The following is a 19186-nucleotide window of genomic DNA, read 5'->3' as shown; positions in this document are numbered from 1 at the left end:
AATTGACGTTGGCCTGCAAATGTGTTAATCAGGCAATGATTGTATTCTGAAAGTAATAACTTGATGTATTTTGGAAAATTTTGCTCTAGGTCTTTGATGTTTATTGAAAAGTAAAAGGATTTTTACTACTCTATTGAGAAGTATTATTTTGAAACAGTATTCCGTTTTGAGAAGTCAAACAATTGAATTTTTCTCCTGATACTTTTGTTTCATTTCAGGCGGATCAACTTTGCACACAAATTGATCGAGATCGAGATGAAGCACATCATGTCGTCCATCGGCAATGACTTAAGTCAGTTCGTCATGCACTTGGAGCATGTAAAGGTAAGTCATTGGACTAACTAGAATTATTTTACTTTGATAAAAAGTTTTTAATCAATGATCTATTGTACAGTGTGATGCCGTAAAACCTTTGTTTTATCCTACACTGATTATGCATGGTAAGGTGTGTGACACAGTAGAGCGGTCTAGTGATCTTTGGAAGTGCGGTACAGAAGGTTCTCAGCTTGCAAACATTCGGAGATACTAACACAAATCCAACGGAAAATAACAAAGATAAGATGAAGGAATACTGTAATAAATCAATACTACATCATTTTAAACACAAGACTTACCCGGTAGTCATATATATAGCTTACGTCAACGGCAGAAAATTTGAAACTCGCGCCAACCGCCAGTTGGATAGCCAGGTGTACCACCCCTGCACCCTAGCGAGGTACCTGGGAACCATTCCAGTGACCCTCATATATTCCCTGCCGTCGCTAGAGGCGACACGTGAATTCTACTCCGTCATTACTGATTGTTTTTTTGGTGAAGTACAAATCTTTGGTTATTGACTCCCGCTTGTTTTTGATCTCGCTTTGGATATTTCTTGATTTTGTTTGGATTAGATAATTTTTGACCTTTGCTTCTGAATTCTCTTTAAAATTTCAAAATGGCCACCCCCCCATAACTTTTAGGTTATGTGTGACTAGTGTGTGTAAGAACCGAATGGCTAAAGCCTCTCTTGACCCCCCTTCTCTCTGTGTTGCATGTAGTGGTAAAGAGTGTGATTTAGGTGATCGCTGTGATGAATGTGTTTTACTGTCAGAGTATGAATGGATTGAGTTTGATAGATACAGACGTAAACTCAAAAGGGATAGATTGAGGCGTAGTTCTTCTCGCTCATCTAGAGATATTTCCTCTTCCCATGTCATTAATCCTATTCCTTCACCTGTAGTGGTAGATCCCGATCCCACTATTGCAATTGCTAATGAACCTTCACTAAAAGATATGTTAGTGGCGATTCAAGCTCTCGCCGCTAAAGTTGAATTTGTTCCGGAACTGAAATACAAACCACGCTATTTACTTGGGGTAATTACTTTGGCGTAGCTGAATGACGAGCCATAAAAGTTTTAACGAGGGTTTACTACCCCGCCACTAGTTAGTGGGGGTTAGGGAGGGGTAGCTAGCTACTCCCCCCCTCACACACACCGGTGAATGCTTCACTTTACTTTTGGCTCGGGAAGAGAACAGACCTGTCTGCGCTCTCCCTCGCTTTGACTGCCATATTAATCTGTTTTTGCTTTTTCTCTTTTGCAGATAGCTTGAAGTTGGCCTCTACTGACAATGCGTACTTGCCCTGGACTTCCCGGCCGCCCTTGTGGGACCTTTATGTCGGCGGTCGACACCGATCCCCACACCTTATGTCCTCACTGTAGGGGCCAGCGGTGTGATAGGGATAATTTATGTATTGAATGTAGGGATTGGTCTACCTCTCAGTGGGAGAGGTTTGCCCGGCACCGGAAGAAGAAGGCCAAAAGGGATCTTTCTCCTTCAGAAGCTTCTCTGAAGAGAGAAAATTCCAGGACTTCTTCCGTTGCCCTTTCCTCCTCCGAAGCTCCCCCTCGAGCAGTCTCTTTCGAGAGGCTGGCGAGTGGTAGCGTAGACCGCTGTGCTGTTGACCGATCCCGGGGTGCGGGAGAGGTAGTTGCCCCTCCTCCCCCGGAGGAGGATTTAATGTCTAATCGTGATTTGTTTCAGCTTTGGGCTTCCTTGGGGCTGCAGGGTTTGCCCTCCAAGGAAGCCCAGTTTGACATGATCAAACTGGGTGCAGCCGTCAAACAATCGCCAACTACAGCAGGGATAGATCCTCTGTCTTTGGTTGACGTTGTTGTGACGGAGTCATCCCTTGGGTCAAGTCAAACCCCCGTTCCTGTGGCTGAGGTAGCTGACAGCTTAGATTCCCCCTCCGAACACCCTTCGAGGGAGGATCTAAGTCCCACGGTCTCTCCTGCCGGTGATTCTCTCCCTCGGGGGAGCTCACATACAGAGACTCCTCTTCGGAGGCCCCTTGATGGTCAGCTTGCTGATCCCACGGCCCCTTGTGGGCGTATAAGGCGGAAGGCTCGTCCTCCCCTTCGCCGTAGAGGCCTTCCTTCCCCTTACAAGGGGGTTAAGAGGCGCCTCTTCGGCTCTTCGTCACCACAGTCCTCTGCGGAGGAGACGACTCGCCGTTCACCGATCCTGCCAGCTACCACCCTAGACCTCTCCGGGGATCGTTCGCGATCACCTTCAGATGATGGTCGTCCTTCGAGACACAGTGACCAGTCTCCTAGACCTTCAACATCTAAGGTTCCTGATGCGCGTGACGCGCCACCTGATCCTGCCGCTGCGCAGTCTCCGGGCCCTTCGGGGCTGAAGGGTCTTGAGCGCAAAACCGCGCCTCCTGCCCTCAAGTGCCAGGTTCTTCCTGTGCGCTCTCCTGCTGCTGTCGCTGCTGTGCCTGCCGTTGCCGCTGTTCCTGACTTAGCGCCACGGCGCTCACCCTCATGCGTTCGCGACACCGTTCCTGCCACGTGCCAGATATCCCCTGCGTGCCCACGCCCTTCTGCACCCCGGCGCCCCCCAGCAGTTCCTGTTGCAGCGTGCTAGCTCTCACCTGCGCACACGCGCCCTCCGGTGAGTTCTAGGAATTCTTGCCGCATTCATTTTCGCCGTAGGACTTTTTGTCACGGACTTTTTGCCGTAGGAAACTTTGCCACTAGGTATTTTTGCCGTAAGGAATTCTTGCCGAAAATTGCATATTACTTTTATAATTTAAAGGTATATGAAAGAGTTGATCTATAAAAAACAATTAGCATAGTGGCCTACATCAATACATCTAATGCGATGGATGGTATCTGATAATTGCTCTTACTTATGAAGTTTTAAACAAGCAGTTTTAGCCCATACACACACTCCACTGGTCTTTGATAAATAGGTCGTGCTTCTAAAGTTTAAAACAAGTTGTTTATAAACAAGAAATATACACACCTACTTACATACATACATACACACATACATCTAATTAGCTCTTACTTAGCAAGTTTTAAACAAGAAGTATTTAGTATACATACATACACTCTACTACATACATGAATGCCGTATAATGAATAAAATATATCTAAATTATGAGTATAAAAGGGTATGAGAATAATAGTGTATTATAAAACTGAAAGTTTATTTATTTAAAACAAGTAATAAATTTAAGAGCAATTGAAGTTACAATAAATATTCAAATATTCATCATTGTCAAAATAAAATCAATAACAAAGGTATTACAATATAGAAGGTTTATTTATTTAAAATTTTAAATATTTGAAAAAAAAAACTTTAATTAAGATTAGAATGAGTGCAAATTTATTGCAATACTCCGTAAATAGTGTACTTTACGCTGAAAATCATATCTTGAAACAATTCTTTGTATTCGTACATAAACATCTTTGTACTTTTTCTTCATGTGAGATGCTTCGCCGCGTTCAATATCAATTCTTTTCTTTTTTGCTAGACTCTCTTCGTTTTTCAAAAGGTTAATTAATTGCCAAATATTTGGGTGGATATTTGTAACAGAACTTTGCAAGGCATTATGAAACCCTTCTACACTATCATTGGTGTTTGGTAACTTATTTAAAGTCCGTTCATAAACATTCCACATATCCACAGGAAATGTTGGACCGACTCTTCGTCTACGAGGGCCCCTGCCTCTTACCCCACCAATATAATACGTCTCAAAATAAGATACCAGGTCCTGAGGCAAATCATCGTTATCAACTAGTTCCTCAAAGGTCTAATAACGTCACTAGAAGGAACAAATGCCAGTGCCTTAAAGAATTTGACCAAGGTGTTAAATTCAGAATCACTCTGGTAACGCACTTTATGGCCAAATTCACAGACACTTCGAAAAATATTTTTAGCTAAATGAAACAAACATCCGGTTACACTCAAATTTGTTTTAAACTTTAGAAGCACGAGCTATTTATCAAAGACCAGTGGAGTGTGTGTATGGGCTAAAACTGCTTGTTTAAAACTTCGTAAGTAAGAGCTAATTATCAGATACCATCCATCGCATTAGATGTATGTATGTAGGCCACTATACTTATTTTTTTTATAGGTCAAATCTTTCATATACCTTTAAATTATAAAAGTAATATGCAATTTGCGGCAAGAATTCCTTACGGCAAAAATACCTAGTGGCAAAGATTCCTACGGCAAAAAGTCCGTGACAAAAAGTCCTACGGCGAAAATGTATGCGGCAAGAATTCCGGTCACCCCTCCGGTGCCCCAGCGGCCACCTACACTCACGCGCCCACCGGCTCCCCAGCGGCCACCTACGCTCACGCGCCCACCGGCTCCCCAGCGTCCACCGGTTCCTGCCTCGTCCCGCGCAGTCCAGAAGGTTCCTTCGCTGGCCTACAGGCGCCCACAGGTTCCTCCGGACTCGCCGCGCCTGTCTGGAGAGACGCGCGACACGCACCCACGCGCGGTTCCAGATCCAGCGCTCACCAACGAGCCAACGCGCTTCAACATCCCAGTGCGTCGCCCAGGAGGCTTTTAAGCTGGCGCACGGGCGCTCATGGCCGCCCCTGGGCTCTCCTTCCAGACTGCGCGATCCTGCACGCGCTACAACCGCGAGCGACGCCCCGGTTACGCGCCCTATTTCTGTCACGCGCCCTGTTCCTGTCTTCAAGGCGCCTAATGTAACCCTCCAGCGCACAACTGTGCGCCCTCATCCAACTGCGCGCCCTACGCGGCCGCCGCAGCAGCACACCCCGGTGCGACCACATCCTGATGCGCGCCCACGATCGCCGGCGCGGCCAGCGCGCCCACAGGCGAGCATGCCGGTCCTGTCAGACCAGCGAAAACCGCCGCGCCAACGCGCCATCCCTGCCGCACGCGATCCTGCACCAGCGCTCAGGCGCCCTCCCCCGGTTCTCCTGGACACGCGCTCAGGCGCCCCCGTTATCTCGCGCCCTCCGGGGCCGCATCAGGTTGCTGCGCGCCCTCGCGTCCGGCCGCCTCCCGTGCCGGCTCCTGCGCGCCGCACGCCCTCGCCATCTCCTACGTGCGCCCGCGACCACGCGTCCGCTCCATCGCCAGCGCGCCAGCGCTCCCTCGTTCCTGAATCCTCACCCCCGCGCGAGCGCGAGATTCCTGTGTCGCGTGAGCCCTTCGTGCGCGACTCTTTCACGCGGGACCCTGACCAGGGCCCGTCACGCGACCCGCAGCGCGAGCGCTGCCAGGCGGACAGTTCTTCGTCTCGTTCCCCTCCCCGCAAGCGCAGACCAGTACGCTCGCCGGAGGAGGGGCGTTTCCCGGACAGGTCTTGGGACACTTTCCTTTCAGCCCCACAGGCGAACCCACATTTGTCGACTCCTCCTAGGGATCGCACAATCCCCTTCCCTCCAGAGGGGGTGTCTGACAGCGTGACTGTCAGCCAGCAGCCCTGGTTCGGCACCCTAGTCAGAGCTCTTGTGCAGGCGATTAAGCCCGCCCTCTCTGACGGGGGTCACAAACCAGCGGCAGCTTCCTCCCCCCTGAAGGGGAAGAGAGGAGTCTCTCCCGTGGAAACTCCTCCGAGGCCTATTTTGTCTCCTCGCAGGTCCTAGCGCAAGGCTCCTTCTCCCCCCCAGACTTTCTCTCCCTCCCCTGCGGATGAGGACTACCCATCCTCAGGAGAGTCGGATTAGCCGGACCATTCCCCCATCGCACCAATGGGGGAAGCGCCGCCTCTCCCTGAGAAGTCGTTTCGTCCAGGGGTGGAGAAGAGCCTGCCCCCTTCGTTGCTCGAGTCCTGTATCCCTCCCAGGAGGGAGCCTAAGGACTCTAAGACGATTCCCAAATCATCAGCAAGGATCAGGGAGGAACCGTCTAGAGCCGCTGAGGATGTCCACGTGTCCCCCCAGGAAGAGCCACTGTGGACGGGAGACTTAGCTGCCAGTCCTTCAGGAGGAGAGCACCAGGAGTCAGAACATGTTTTCTGGCAAGTCCTGACCCTCATGAGGAACCTCAATGGGATCCCAGACCCTGAGATTCCCCCTCGTGAAGGTAAGGACACGGTCCTGGACCGCATCTATGGCCCCCAGAAACCCTCTAGGGCCAGTGCAGCTTTGCCCTGGTCTCAGGGGATGAAGAGTGCCAGGGACAAGGTCGAGGGCCAGCTCTCTGAGCTTGCCTCCTCCAGCAGATCGAGTGCCGGTAACAAGCTCCTCCCTCCTCCTCGAGTCCATCAGAGGAGGTACTTCGAGATCCTTGAGGCGTCTTGTCTGAGTCTTCCGTTGCACCACTCTGTGGAAGAACTCACAGGGGGAGTCCCTCTTGAGAGACTCTCCAACTGGCACGTGCCTTTCTCTGCCACTGAGATCTTAAGCCAGGAGAAAGTCACCAAGTGTGCCATGCAGGCAACTTCGTGGCTCGACATCTGGCTGGGGTCTCTGGGCATCCTGGTGCGGTCCGAAGACCTCTCCAAAGAAAGCTCCAGGAAGGCGCTGGAGACTTTCTTACTCTCAGGCACACGGACCATTGAGTTTCTGGCCCACCAAGTCTCAAGCTTGTGGGCCAATACGATTCTCAAACGTCGGGACGTTGTGGCCGAGAGGTTCCACCAGAAGGTCCCCAGTTCGAAGGTTAGCAGGCTCAGACACTCTTCCGTGTTCGGTAAGAGTCTGTTTGAGCCTAAGGACGTAGAGCTCACCGCTGAGAGGTGGAGGAAATCCAACCAGGATTCCCTCATCCACAGGGCCCTGACATCGAGGCCCTACAAACCTCCAGCGGTTCAGCAGCCCCGTCCAGCTAAGAACACGAAGAAGACTACTGCAGCGAAGCCAAAGGTGTCTAGGTAGTAGGTTGGCCTGGGCACCAACCGCCCGTTGAGATACTACCGCTAGAGCGTTATGGGGTCCTTTAACTGGCCAGACAGTAGGCCTACTACATAGGACCCTTCTCTCTGGTTACGGTTCTTTCCCTTTGCCTACAAAGACACCGAATAGTCTGGCCTATTCTTTACAGATTCTCCTCTGTCCTCATACACCTGACAACACTGAGATTGCCAAACAATTCTTTTTCACACAAGGGGTTAACTACTGCACTGTAATTGTTCAGTAGCTACTTTCCTCTTGGTAAGGGTAGAAGAGACTCTTCAGCTATGGTAAGCAGCTCTTCTAGGAGAAGGACACTCCAAAATCAAACCATTGTTCTCTAGTCTTGGGCAGTGCCATAACCTCTGTACCATGGTCTTCCACTGTCTTGGGTTAGAGTTCTCGTGCTTGAGGGTACACTCGGGCACACTTCTATCTAGTTTCTCTTCCTCTTGTTTTGCTAAAGTTTTTTTTTTATAGTTTTTATAGGAAATATTTATTTTGATGTTGTTGCTGTACTTTAAATATTTTACTTTTCTTTATTTCCTTTCCTCACTGGGCTATTTTCCCTGTTGGGGCCCCTGGGCTTATAGTATCCTGCTTTTCCAACTAGGGTTGTAGCTTAGCATTTAATAATAATAATAATAATAATAATAAGCCCTTTCCTGCCAAGAGCAGAAGGAGCAAGAAGTCCTCCAGGGGAGGCAAGAACCCTAAAGGTAACAGCCGAGGCCGAAAACGCTAGGGTTGGCAATCCCCCTGCATGTCCACCAGTGGGGGGATGCCTACAGAGTTGCGCGACAAGGTGGCAGCAACTCGGGTCAGATGCCTGGACGATCTCCGTGATCACTCTAGGTTATCGCGTCCCGTTCACAGCCTCTCTACCTCCCCTGACAGCGAATCCAGTGTCGTTGAGGTCTTTTGCCATGGGATCGGCAAAAGGGCAAGCCCTTCGGGCAGAAGTCCAGACCATGTTGAAGAAGGACGCTCTCCATGAGGTTGTAGACGGGTCCCCAGGCTTCTACAGTCGACTCTTTCTTGTGAGAAAGGCGTCTGGAGGCTGGAGACCAGTCATCGACCTCTCAACCCTGAACGGGTTTGTCAAGCAGACTCCGTTCAGTGTGGAGACGGCAGACATGGTCAGACTTGCGGTGAGACCACTAGACTTCATGTGTACACTGGACCTGAAGGACGCGTACTTCCAGATCCCAATCCATCCGTCTTCAAGGAAGTACCTAAGATTCTGCCTAGACAACAAGATCTACCAGTTCAAGGTGCTGTGCTTCGGTCTCTCCACAGCCCCTCAGGTGTTCACCAGAGTATTCACCCTCATCTCTTCGTGGGCTCACAGGATCGGCATCCGTCTCCTTCGTTATCTGGACGACTGGCTGATCCTAGCGGACTCGGTGGCAACCCTTCTTCGCCACCGAGACAAGCTCCTCGAAGTTTGCCAGGATCTAGGGATCGTGGTAAATCTCGAGAAGTCCTCCCTGCAGCCCTCTCAGAAACTGGTATATCTAGGCATGATCATAGACACCAATCTCCACAAAGCCTTCCCATCAGACGACAGGATAGCAAGGCTGAGGAAGGTTGCGAGACCTTTCCTCAATCGAGAAGAACTCCCAGCCCAATCGTGGCTTCGTCTCCTCAGCCACCTCTCCTCCCTGACCCGTCTCGTTCCCAACGGTCGCCTCAGAATGAGATCTCTCCAGTGGCGACTCAAGTCCCGGTGGAGTCAAGGCCACGACTCCCCGGACACTTTGATCCCTATGGGCACTGCGGAACGGACGGATCTCCGGTGGTGGGTGGCGGATGAGAACCTACGAAAGGGAGTGGATCTTCTCCTCCCCCCCAGATTTGATGCTGTTTTCGGACGCATCAAACAAAGGGTGGGGAGCCCACGTTCTGAACCACAGGACCTCAGGCCTGTGGTCAGAATCAGAAAAGTACCTTCACATAAACCTGCTAGAAATGAAGGCCGTGTTTCTGGCACTTCAGAAGTTCCACCAAGTCCTGGCGGGCCACTCTGTGGTGGTGATGAGCGACAACACCACGGTAGTGGCTTATATCAACAAGCAGGGAGGTACCTTTTCAGAACAGCTATCCCATCTTGCAGTAGAGATCCTGAGATGGTCCGAGGTCCACTCAATTTCACTAGCAGCTCGCTTCATTCCAGGCAAAAGGAATGTGCTCGCCGACAGTCTGAGCAGAGCGACACAGATAGTGAGTACCGAGTGGTCTTTGGATCCTCAGATAGCCAACAAAGTCCTGACTTTGTGGGGTTCCCCGACGGTGGATCTGTTCGCTACGGCGCTGAACACCAAGCTCCCGCTGTACTGCTCCCCGGTCCCGGACCCCAAGGCTCTCTGGCAGGATGCCTTCCAACAACGGTGGGACAACGTCGATGTGTACGCCTTTCCCCCGTTCTGTCTGATGAGGAGTGTACTCAACAGGATCTTGAACCTCTGCAGGTACGCTATGCTCCCTTGTGTTCCTAGTATTAAGATGTAATACTGTCATGTCCCCATACCCTGACGAGGTGGTATTGGGAGAGTCCTAGCCTAGATTTCCATCTAAAGAACTCCAGGTCAACTTCCTAGGACGAGTCACTTCTCACCTTTACACACAGCTTACGTAGGCCGCAGCAGTTTCACAGCTGTCAGCGAGGAGCAGGGACCCCTTACTTCTTGAGTTCCTACACACTCGAGTTTGGTGTCCCCGGGCAAGCCAAAGCCAATATGGGAGGGTACTTACCGCCCTTCCTAAGGGTTAAGTCACCCCATGTAAATAGCGTGGTTTGTATTTCAGTTACGGAACAAATGACAAATTCGTAGATAATTTGTATTTTTCCTAATTATATAAACCTTAGCTATTTGCACATATGTGCCCGCCAGCCCTGTCCCCCAAGATAAGTCCTACCTCTAAGCAAAGTGAAGCATTCACCGGTGTGTGTGAGGGGGGGTAGCTAGCTACCCCTCCCTACTCCCCGCTAATTAGCGGCGGGGTAGTAAACCCTCATTAAAACTTTTATGGCTCGTCATTCAGCTACGCCGAAGTAATTGCCCCCATGTAAATAGCTAAGGTTTGTATAGTTAGGAAAAATACAAATTATCTACGAATTTGTCATCTTTGGCTGCGGACAGGACATAGTTGATGTCCGATGTGCAACTATTAAAAGGTGAAAGTGCAAGTGCAGTGAAGTGAAGTTAAGTGCAGTGGAGGGTGCGCCTGCTCGTGTCTGTAAAGGCGAAAGGAGACGAGAGGCTTTAACAAACGAGCAGACGTCCCCTCGAACGTACCTGTGGGCGCCTCCCAGGACGTTTGCCCTCACCATTGGAAAGGTGAGGTTAAGTGTTTTTCTTCGTCTTCGGATGACCTCTTGCGTAAAAGAGGCTGGAAGCTCGCTTCTAGACCTCTTAAGAGGACCTATGATAAGGCCTATCGACGTCCTGCTGGTTCAAAACCTGGATGTAGTCACTGGGATACTTCAGAGCCTTTTGAAAGTCCCCCGATTAAACGTCCTTATAGAACGCTGGACGTTTCCAAGGATCATTCTGTGCACTCAGGACCAGGCTTTACCTCATTCCAAGCTCCCAAGCAGCCCTCAGACTGGTTTTCGCCTTCTAGGCGCTCTGTTCCGTTTAGCGATGATTAGAACATTGTGATTTCATCACCGATTTCACAACGTTCGGATCCTAACTTTGTCATTCTTCAAGACATGCAAAGCAGGCTCTTGTCCTTTATGCAATCATACCAGCGTAGCGACAAATCTCATTTCAGCGCACGTGACGGTTTTGGTCGTGATCGGAGCAGCGAACTAGGATGTGTTCCCAAACGCCCTCGTAATCGGGGTTCTAAGCTTCCTGCTAGCCGCTATGAACGTCCCTTAGGAAGTGATCGTGATCGTTCTCCTAAGTCCGCAGTCCACAGTTCTTTTATTGAACGCGAACGTTCTTTCAAGAGCAAGGAGTTCTTTCCTTCAGACAGTGTGCTCGTGCGTTCTTCTAAGAAAGACGTCGGACGTCCTGTTAAACAGGTTATTGAACATCCTTGCAAACGTATTACCGAACGCCGTGTTAAACAGGCTTATGTTCGTTCTTTGGATAAGTCTTTCGAACGTCCTTCGATTCAGGATCCTGGACTTCCTACGGAACAGGCTGCCGATCCTCCTTCGGAACAGGCTGCCAAATGTCCTTGCAAACAGGCTACCGAACGTCCTTACAAGCAGGCTGCCAAACGTCCTATAATTCAGGAAGTTTCTCTCTCTGCCAATTATTTTAGTGAGCGTCCTTCAGGTCGTGTTTCCGGAAGGATAACAGTTGAACGAGTCGCTGAACAACAAGAGGTTCGTAGTACTGAACGCTTGTCAGAAGTTGATGGCAAGCGTGTTCCTGAATATGATCCTGAACGTCCTATCCCTTCTCATATTTCGGATGTTAGTTTGGATTACGATGAGAAGGCTCATCCTTTTCAAGACATCAATACAGTTCATGTACAGGAACTTCTTGTCTCCGATCGAGCTGATCGCGAGCGTTCGGATGAGCCGCACACGACTCTGCTGCCTGATTCTATTCGCAATGAGCCTATTTCTATTGCGGTTGGCACTCAGGATTTTTCTGAAAAAGAAACTGCTCTTAACCCTACTGCTCCCGAAGGAACGTTGCAAGAGAAGGAAGTAGAAGGCCAGCTTTCTCCTATGGAGTTCGATGACGTTTCAGAAGACGAGGACTCTGTTTCTTTCCGTCATTCTGCCGATCTGAAAAACTAATGAAAGTTTTTACGGAAGAGTTTTCAGACTTTTTTGTGCCTGTAGCTCCGCGCTCGCTTCCGTCTGAGTTTACTCTCCGGAAAGCCTCTAAGAAAGCCCGCTTTAGTAAGATGGTATTGTCGCGCTCGTCTAAGAGAGCTCTTAAATTGATGGGTGACTGGTTACAGTCTAAGAAGGCCTTAGGAAAGACGGCTTTATCCTTTCCTCCAGCTAGACTTGCTTCGAGGTCGAGCATCTGGTACGAGACAGGAGAAGTTCTCGGCTTGGGGATTCCTGCCTCTGCCCAGGGAGATTTCTCAAGCCTCGTAGACGCTCCTCGTCGGTCGGCCATGAGAAAGACCAAGATTTTTTGGTCTACTTCAGAGATGGACCACCTTCTCAAGGGAATTTTTCGAGCCTTTGAAGTTTTTATTTTTTTAGACTGGACACTTGGGGCTTTGGGTAAAAAAGTTGAGACTTTTAAAGTGGGGGATACCTCTGCCCTGGTCCATTTGATGTTGTGCATGGACAAAGCCTTGAGGGATGGCTCTAACGAACTTGCAGCTCTTTTTTTTCTGCAGGCATTCTTAAGAAAAGAGATCAACTTTGCTCTTTTCTTTCGCCGGGGGTTACTCCCTTCCAGAAGTCCGAACTTTTGTATGCGCCTCTTTCTCCATTGCTGTTCCCACAAGAGCTTATCAGGGAGATTTCTGCAGCTTTAGCTCAGAAGGCTACTCAGGATCTTGTCTCCAAGTCTGCTAGAAAGGCTCTTCCTCCCTCTTTTACCAGCCGCAAGCCTAAGGAAGATACTTTTCCCAAGTTTTCCCAGCCCTTTCGAGGGAGATCTTCCAGCAGGGGTAGTTCCAGACCTGATGCTAGAAGGAGTAAGAGAAGAGGCTTCAGAGCAGGGCGAAGCAGAGTCTGACTGCTTTCGCCTTCAGGCAGTAGGTGCTAGACTACTCAAATTCTGGCAAGCGTGGGAGAAGAGAGGAGCAGATCAGTGGTCTATTCAGATTTTGAAGGAGGGCTACAAGATCCCCTTTCTAGGGAGCCCTCCTCTGGTCTTAGTTCCCGTGGATTTCTCTCCCAGATAGAGAGAGGAGGCAAAGAGACAAGCTCTATCGAACCAAGTGTCTCTTATGTTAGAAAAGGGGGCCATAGAGAAGGTTCAGGATATTTGTTCTCTGGGTTTCTACAACCGTCTATTCCTGGTACCCAAGAACTCGGGAGGATGGCGTCCAGTTCTGGACGACGTGAGTGCGCTGAACAAGTTCATCATCTAAACGAAGTTCACCATGGAAACTTCGAAGTCAGTGCTAGCAGTAGTAAGGAGGGACGACTGGATGGTCTCATTAGACCTTCAGGACGCTACTTCCACATCCCTATCCATCCGAGCTTCAGATCCTACCTAAGGTTCGTTTTCATGGGAGATGTCTTCCAATTCAGAGCCCTATGCTTCGGTCTTTGCACAGCACCTCAGATTCTTTACGAAGCTCATGCTGAATGTAGCAAAGATCCTCCATTCAAGGGGCATAAGAGCCTCCCCGTATCTCGACGACTGGCTTCTCAGAGCGCACTCTTACGATCACTGCTGCCTGAAGGATCTTCAGACAACCTTGGACCTTGCGAAAGAACTGGGTCTCCTTGTAAACAAGGAAAAGTCTCTCTTGGTTCCATCTCAAGAGATTTTATATTTTGGGTTGACGATACGGAGTCAGATTTTTCACGCTTTTCCGTCTCCCTCAAGGATAGAGCAAGCCAAGTTGAAACTAAGATCGTTTCAAAGCAAGAAAGTATGTTCAGCAAGGAAATGGATGAGTCTGGTAGGAACCCTCTCCTCCTTGGAACAATTCGTCCCACTGGGAAGACTGAATCTTCGTCCTCTCCAGTTCCATCTCAACAGCCATTGGGACAAGGAGAGGGACTTAGAAACGATGTCCATTCCTATCACGAACCCCATCAAAGACTGCCTTTGGTGGTGGGAAGAACCACACAAATTCCAGGAAGGTCTCGACTTACTGTATCAATAAAGAGCCCAGACCTTGTGTTATGCTCCAACGCCTCGGACACAGGATGGGGAGCAACCCTAAACAAGTTAGAAGTCTCAAGACTATGGTCAGAGACCCAGAAATCCTTGCATATAAACCACAAGGAGTTGTTGGCAGTTTTTTTAGCCCTCAAAAGTTTCGAGGAATTAGTCACCAACAAAGTGGTTCAGGTCAAAGCGGACAACACGACAGCATTGGTCTACATCTCAAAGCAAGGGGGAACACACTCGATATCTCTGTACGAGACGTCAAAGAATCTCCTGGTGTGGGCAAGAGAGAGGAACGTTATACTTCTGACAAGATTCATTCAAGGGGAGAAAAACGTAATGGCTGACAGTCTCAGCAGACGAAATCAGATCCTTCCAACAGAGTGGACCCTCAACCTTCATGTGTGCAAGAGCCTGTGGCATCTTTGGGGTTGCCCTTACATAGATCTTTTCGCAACCTCGAAGACGAAGAGGTTAGAGGCATATTGCTCCCCTGTTCCGGATCCAGAAGCAGTCCACATAGACGCTTTTCTGTTGGACTGGTCCCATCTAGATCTGTACGCCTTCCCACCTTACAAGATCCTGTACAAAGTAGTACAGAAATTTGTGACATTCAAAGGAACCAGGATGACCCTAGTGGCTCCTTATTGGCCGTCAAGAGAATGGTTTACAGAGGTACTGGAATGGGTGATAGACACCCCAAGAATTCTTCCTTTAAGAGTAGATCTACTCAGACAACCCCACTTGGAAAGATTGCATCAAAATCTCCACGCTCTTCAGCTGACTGCTTTCAGACTATCGAAAGACTCGCTAGATCTAGAGGCTTTTCGAAGGAGGCAGCTCAAGCTATTGCAAGAGCAAGAAGGACTTTGACCATCAAAGTTTATCAATCTAAGTGGCAGGTTTTCAGAGAGTGGTGTAGAATCAACTCTCTTTCCTCATCCAGTACCTCTGTAGCTCAAATTGCGGATTTCCTGCTATATCTTTGAAGGAAGTGCAATTTCTCCTCCTCTACTATTAAAGGCTATAAGAGTATGGTAGCTACTGTGTTTAGGCATAGGAACCTTGGCCTCTCTAGCAATAAGGATCTGCAAGAACTTCTCAAGTCTTTCGAGGCTTAAAAACGACGGAACCAAGATTCTCCAGCCTGGAATTTGGATATTGTTTTGAAGTATCTTATGAGCGACAGGTTTGAGCCACTGGGTTCAACTTTCTTGAAAGACCTCACTATGAAGACTTTATTTTTGGTCAGTCTTGCAACAGCCAAAAGAGTGAGTGAGATTCATGCGTTTAGCAAAAACATTGGATTTCGTAATGGTAAAGCTGTCTGTTCCTTACAGTTAGGCTTTCTTGCCAAAAACGAACGCCCTTCTCAGCCTTGGGCTAAAGCATTCGAGATTCCAAATCTTACGGATCTGGTTGGAGATGAGGAAGAAGGAGTCTTGTGCCCAGTTAGAGCTCTGAGATGCTACTTGGAGAGAACAAAAGATTTACGAGGCAAGTCTGAATCTTTGTGGTGTTCAGTAAAAAAGCCCTCTTTACAGATGTCTAAAAATGCCTTGTCATATTTTGTCAGGCTTTTGATTAAGGAAGCTCATATTCATTGTAATGAATCAGACCTTGGACTTTTAAAGGTCAAGACTCATGAAGTCAGAGCAGTGGCAACGTCGGCAGCATTCAGGCAGAATAGATCTCTACAAAGCATAATGGACACAACCTTCTGGAGGAGCAAATCTGTGTTTGCGTCATATTATTTGAAAGGTGTTCAGACTTGTTACGAGGACCGTTACACTCTGGGTCCATTCGTAGCAGCGAGTGCAATAGTGAGTGAAGGATCCACCACTATGTTCCCATAATCCCAATAACCTTTTCTTCTCTTGGTACTTTTAATTGTTTTTTATGGTTGTTTGTGGAGATTGTGTCAGTCTTCCACAATTATTGATTTTGTCAGGTGGTCAAGTTTGTTCCTTGAGAGCACCCGGAACTGGTTATTGGAGGAGGTTCTGTCATGATGAGGTTTTGACACCGGTTTGACAGTCCCTTCGAGATCTTCAGCCTCCTGGGAGGATCGCTGGATCTCATAAGGCTAGCAGACATAATGAGGCAGAGTATCATTGAAGTCAGCTTCCTTATCAGGTACGAACCCTCAAGTTTTGTTTTAATTAACTCTTTAAGTAGAATTCCCGATATGCTAGCTGTCTCTAACCCTCCACCAAAGGTGTTGATCAGCTATATATATAACTACCGGGTAAGTCTTGTGTTTAAAAATTATATTTTCATTAATAAAATAAATTTTTGAACATACTTAACCGGTAGTTATATATAATTTTAGTCCCACCCTCCTCCCCTCTAAGAGACTAGAGGCATGGAATATATGAGGGTCACTGGAATGGTTTCCAGGTACCTTGCTAGGGTGCAGGGGTGGTACACCTGGCTATCCAACTGGCGGTTGGTGCGAGTTTCAAATTTTCTGCTGTTAACGTCGGGGACGTAAGCTATATATATAACTACCGGGTAAGTATGTTCAAAAATTTATTTTATTAATGAAAATATCATTTTAATACAGTAAGAAAAATGACATTTGTAATAACATGATATCTATTTCATATGAAATCCTACTATTTGTTGACTTTTGTAACTGGAAATTATAGGTATGAGAGTTGGGTAACAAAATTTGACTTGCAAACAGCTTCTTGGAACCTATTAAGTTTGTAAGTTGAGGATCTTCTATAAATTAAGCCTAATATTTTGTTCCCCAACTGGTTAGTCTTGTTAGGTGTAATGGTTAAACTTTGTTGTAAATATCTACAGTAGAATGACAACATTCTAAATGCATTTGAAACAAGTAGAAAGAGCATTCAGACATTTTAGGTCTCCGTCAATGAAGATTGTTAACATTTGACTCAAGTCTACAGATTGAGCTTTCCCTTCTTCATATGTTGACCGTGAATGATTCTACTGTATTTTAATAACAGCAATAACTAGAATTGCGATCTTCATCTGTATCACCTCCAGAATCTAATGGGGTCTTCCAGAGCAAAATACCTATCCGTTCCAGGACATGGAACCTATCCGTGGTTAGTCACAATCTTGATCGGGATTACTTCCAAAAGCAAAGGGGTTCTTCCTATCCGCTGTTAAAATAGATGATAATCCCGCAGGAGGTTTTGCCGTATTCCTGCTAACAGACAAACAAACAGATAGATAAATGAATAAATAAATGCAGGTCCTTTTATAACCCCCTGGGCAGAGGAAACAAAGCTAAAAGTCTGCATAAAATGATGGACACACATTTTATCCCAAGGGAGAAGTTTGCACTTAAGGGCTGTTAAGTTTCATCTTTGGAGTCTGGAAATATTGAGAATATTTCTACTGTCTTTATCATGTTTATTAATTCGTCTTCAGAGGTGGTTTGAAATATGATTATTATTGTTATTCTTATTAGTTAAGCTACAACCCTAGTTGGAAAAGCAGGATGCTATAAGCCCAAGGGCTCCTATAGGAATAAATAGCCAAATGAGGAAAGGAAACAAATTAACTACATGAGAAGTGATTAATAATCAATATAAAGTAACTTCAGGGTCAGTATCAGTGTTAAAATAGATCTGTCCTTCATAAACTAAGAGGAGAGACTTATATCAATCTGTTCAACATAAAAACATTCGCTGCTTATTAGAACTTTTGAAGCTCTTTTACTGTAAAATTGTGTAATATTTATACTGTATAAGATGAATGAGTGAAATATTTTCGCAAAAATCTTATTGTAGACTTTAATCTTAGTTTAGCTTGAACTTGATGACTCAATGTAATTAGGAAAGATATATATTTTTTTTTTGGAAAAGTTTGTTCAAGTGATTTCACCAATTCAAGATTGAGAAAATTCTGACAATGTTGAAAACGGTTTGGCGAGATATTACCGCCAGAGAATTCAAGATTGAGAAAATTCTGACAATGTTGAAAACAGTTTGGCGAGATATTACCGCCAGAGAGTTGTTGGGTCCTTAGCCTGGCCAGATAGTACTACTGTACCTTGGACCCCTCTCTGATTATGTGTCATATTTCCTTTGCCTACACATTCACCTAATAGTCTGGCCTATTCTTTACAAATTTTCCTCTTTCCTCATACACCTTAGAACACTATGATAGCTGAACAATTCATCACTCAAAGGGTTAACTTCTGCACTGTAGTCATTCATTGGCTAATTTTCTCTTGGTAAGGGTAAAAACTCTTTAGCTATGGTAAGCACCTCCTCTAGGAGGACACTCCAAAATCAAAACAATGTTCCCTTCTCTTGGTTAGTGCCATAGCCTCTGTACCATGGTGTTCCACTGTCTGGGGTTAGAGTTCTCTGTCTTAGGGTACACTCAGGGACACTATTCTATCTGTGTCTTTATTTCCTTACTAGGCTATTTTCCCCATGGACCCCTTGGCCTTATAGTATCCTGAGTTTTCAACTAGTGTTGTAGTTTAACAAGTAAGGATAATAACAATAATATTAGTCAATATTCAAGAACGTAATCAGGGCCATATTCGCAAAGTCAAACTTTTAATCGAAGGCTCTCACGCTTGTGTTAGATTATGATGGGTATGACAATCTCAGAATAATAGCAGTTACTTCTCATCTCTTCTGCCTTCTCCTTTGATAAACCATTATAATTCTAATTTTGTTCTTGATAGGATTCTAAAGGTAGCATTTTAGATTGAATCCACTGCTAGGGTTGCGGTAGCTTATGGGTAACAAACTGTCTGTTGGACTGGGGTTCAAGACTCGCTCAAGCTTGATAGTTTCTTGTGAGCTAAGGATAGGGGATTTGGGGAGCATATAGGTCTACTTACTGAGTCATCAGGAACCATTGCCTGGCCCTGGTTGTGTCCAATTGTTGGGTTATAGTATTTTTATATAAAAAAAAAGACTTGCGACAGCCCACATGTTGAATTTAATCAGATATTTAAGTGATTTAGATAATACAGATGTTCTAGTCTCAAGTAGAACTTATTGAGGGTTGTCATCATATAATTTGTTTCAATATAATTTTGATTTTAGAGAAAGATGACTTTACCTACATTTATTGTGAAGTGTAGCATAGCAGATATTTAGTAGACCATTAAAAAGAATAGTTAATAGATTTTATAGATTTTGATTAATTAGTAAGACTATCGTATTAACCTTTGAGATAGCAAGAGATTGAAATGCCCCTAATCTGATACTGTATTTCATTCCAGGCTGACCAGCTGAAATCGAAAGTCCG

General features: G+C 46.7%; 1 long non-coding RNA gene across 1 annotated transcript in view; it reads left to right on the top strand.

Moving 5' to 3' along the window:
• The window catches only part of LOC137635503 (uncharacterized), a 37240-nt gene extending 18054 nt beyond the window's left edge, over window positions 1-19186 (top strand). Inside the window, exons 3-4 of the long non-coding RNA XR_011042692.1 lie at window positions 219-324; window positions 19161-19186. This is a non-coding gene — a long non-coding RNA (uncharacterized lncRNA). The remainder of the gene's footprint in view (window positions 1-218; window positions 325-19160) is intronic.

Source organism: Palaemon carinicauda, unplaced genomic scaffold (genome assembly GCF_036898095.1).
Source record: "Palaemon carinicauda isolate YSFRI2023 unplaced genomic scaffold, ASM3689809v2 scaffold131, whole genome shotgun sequence".
In the NCBI taxonomy this organism is placed as follows: Eukaryota; Metazoa; Arthropoda; class Malacostraca; order Decapoda; family Palaemonidae; genus Palaemon; species Palaemon carinicauda.
This window is presented reverse-complemented; position numbering and strand designations above follow the sequence as displayed.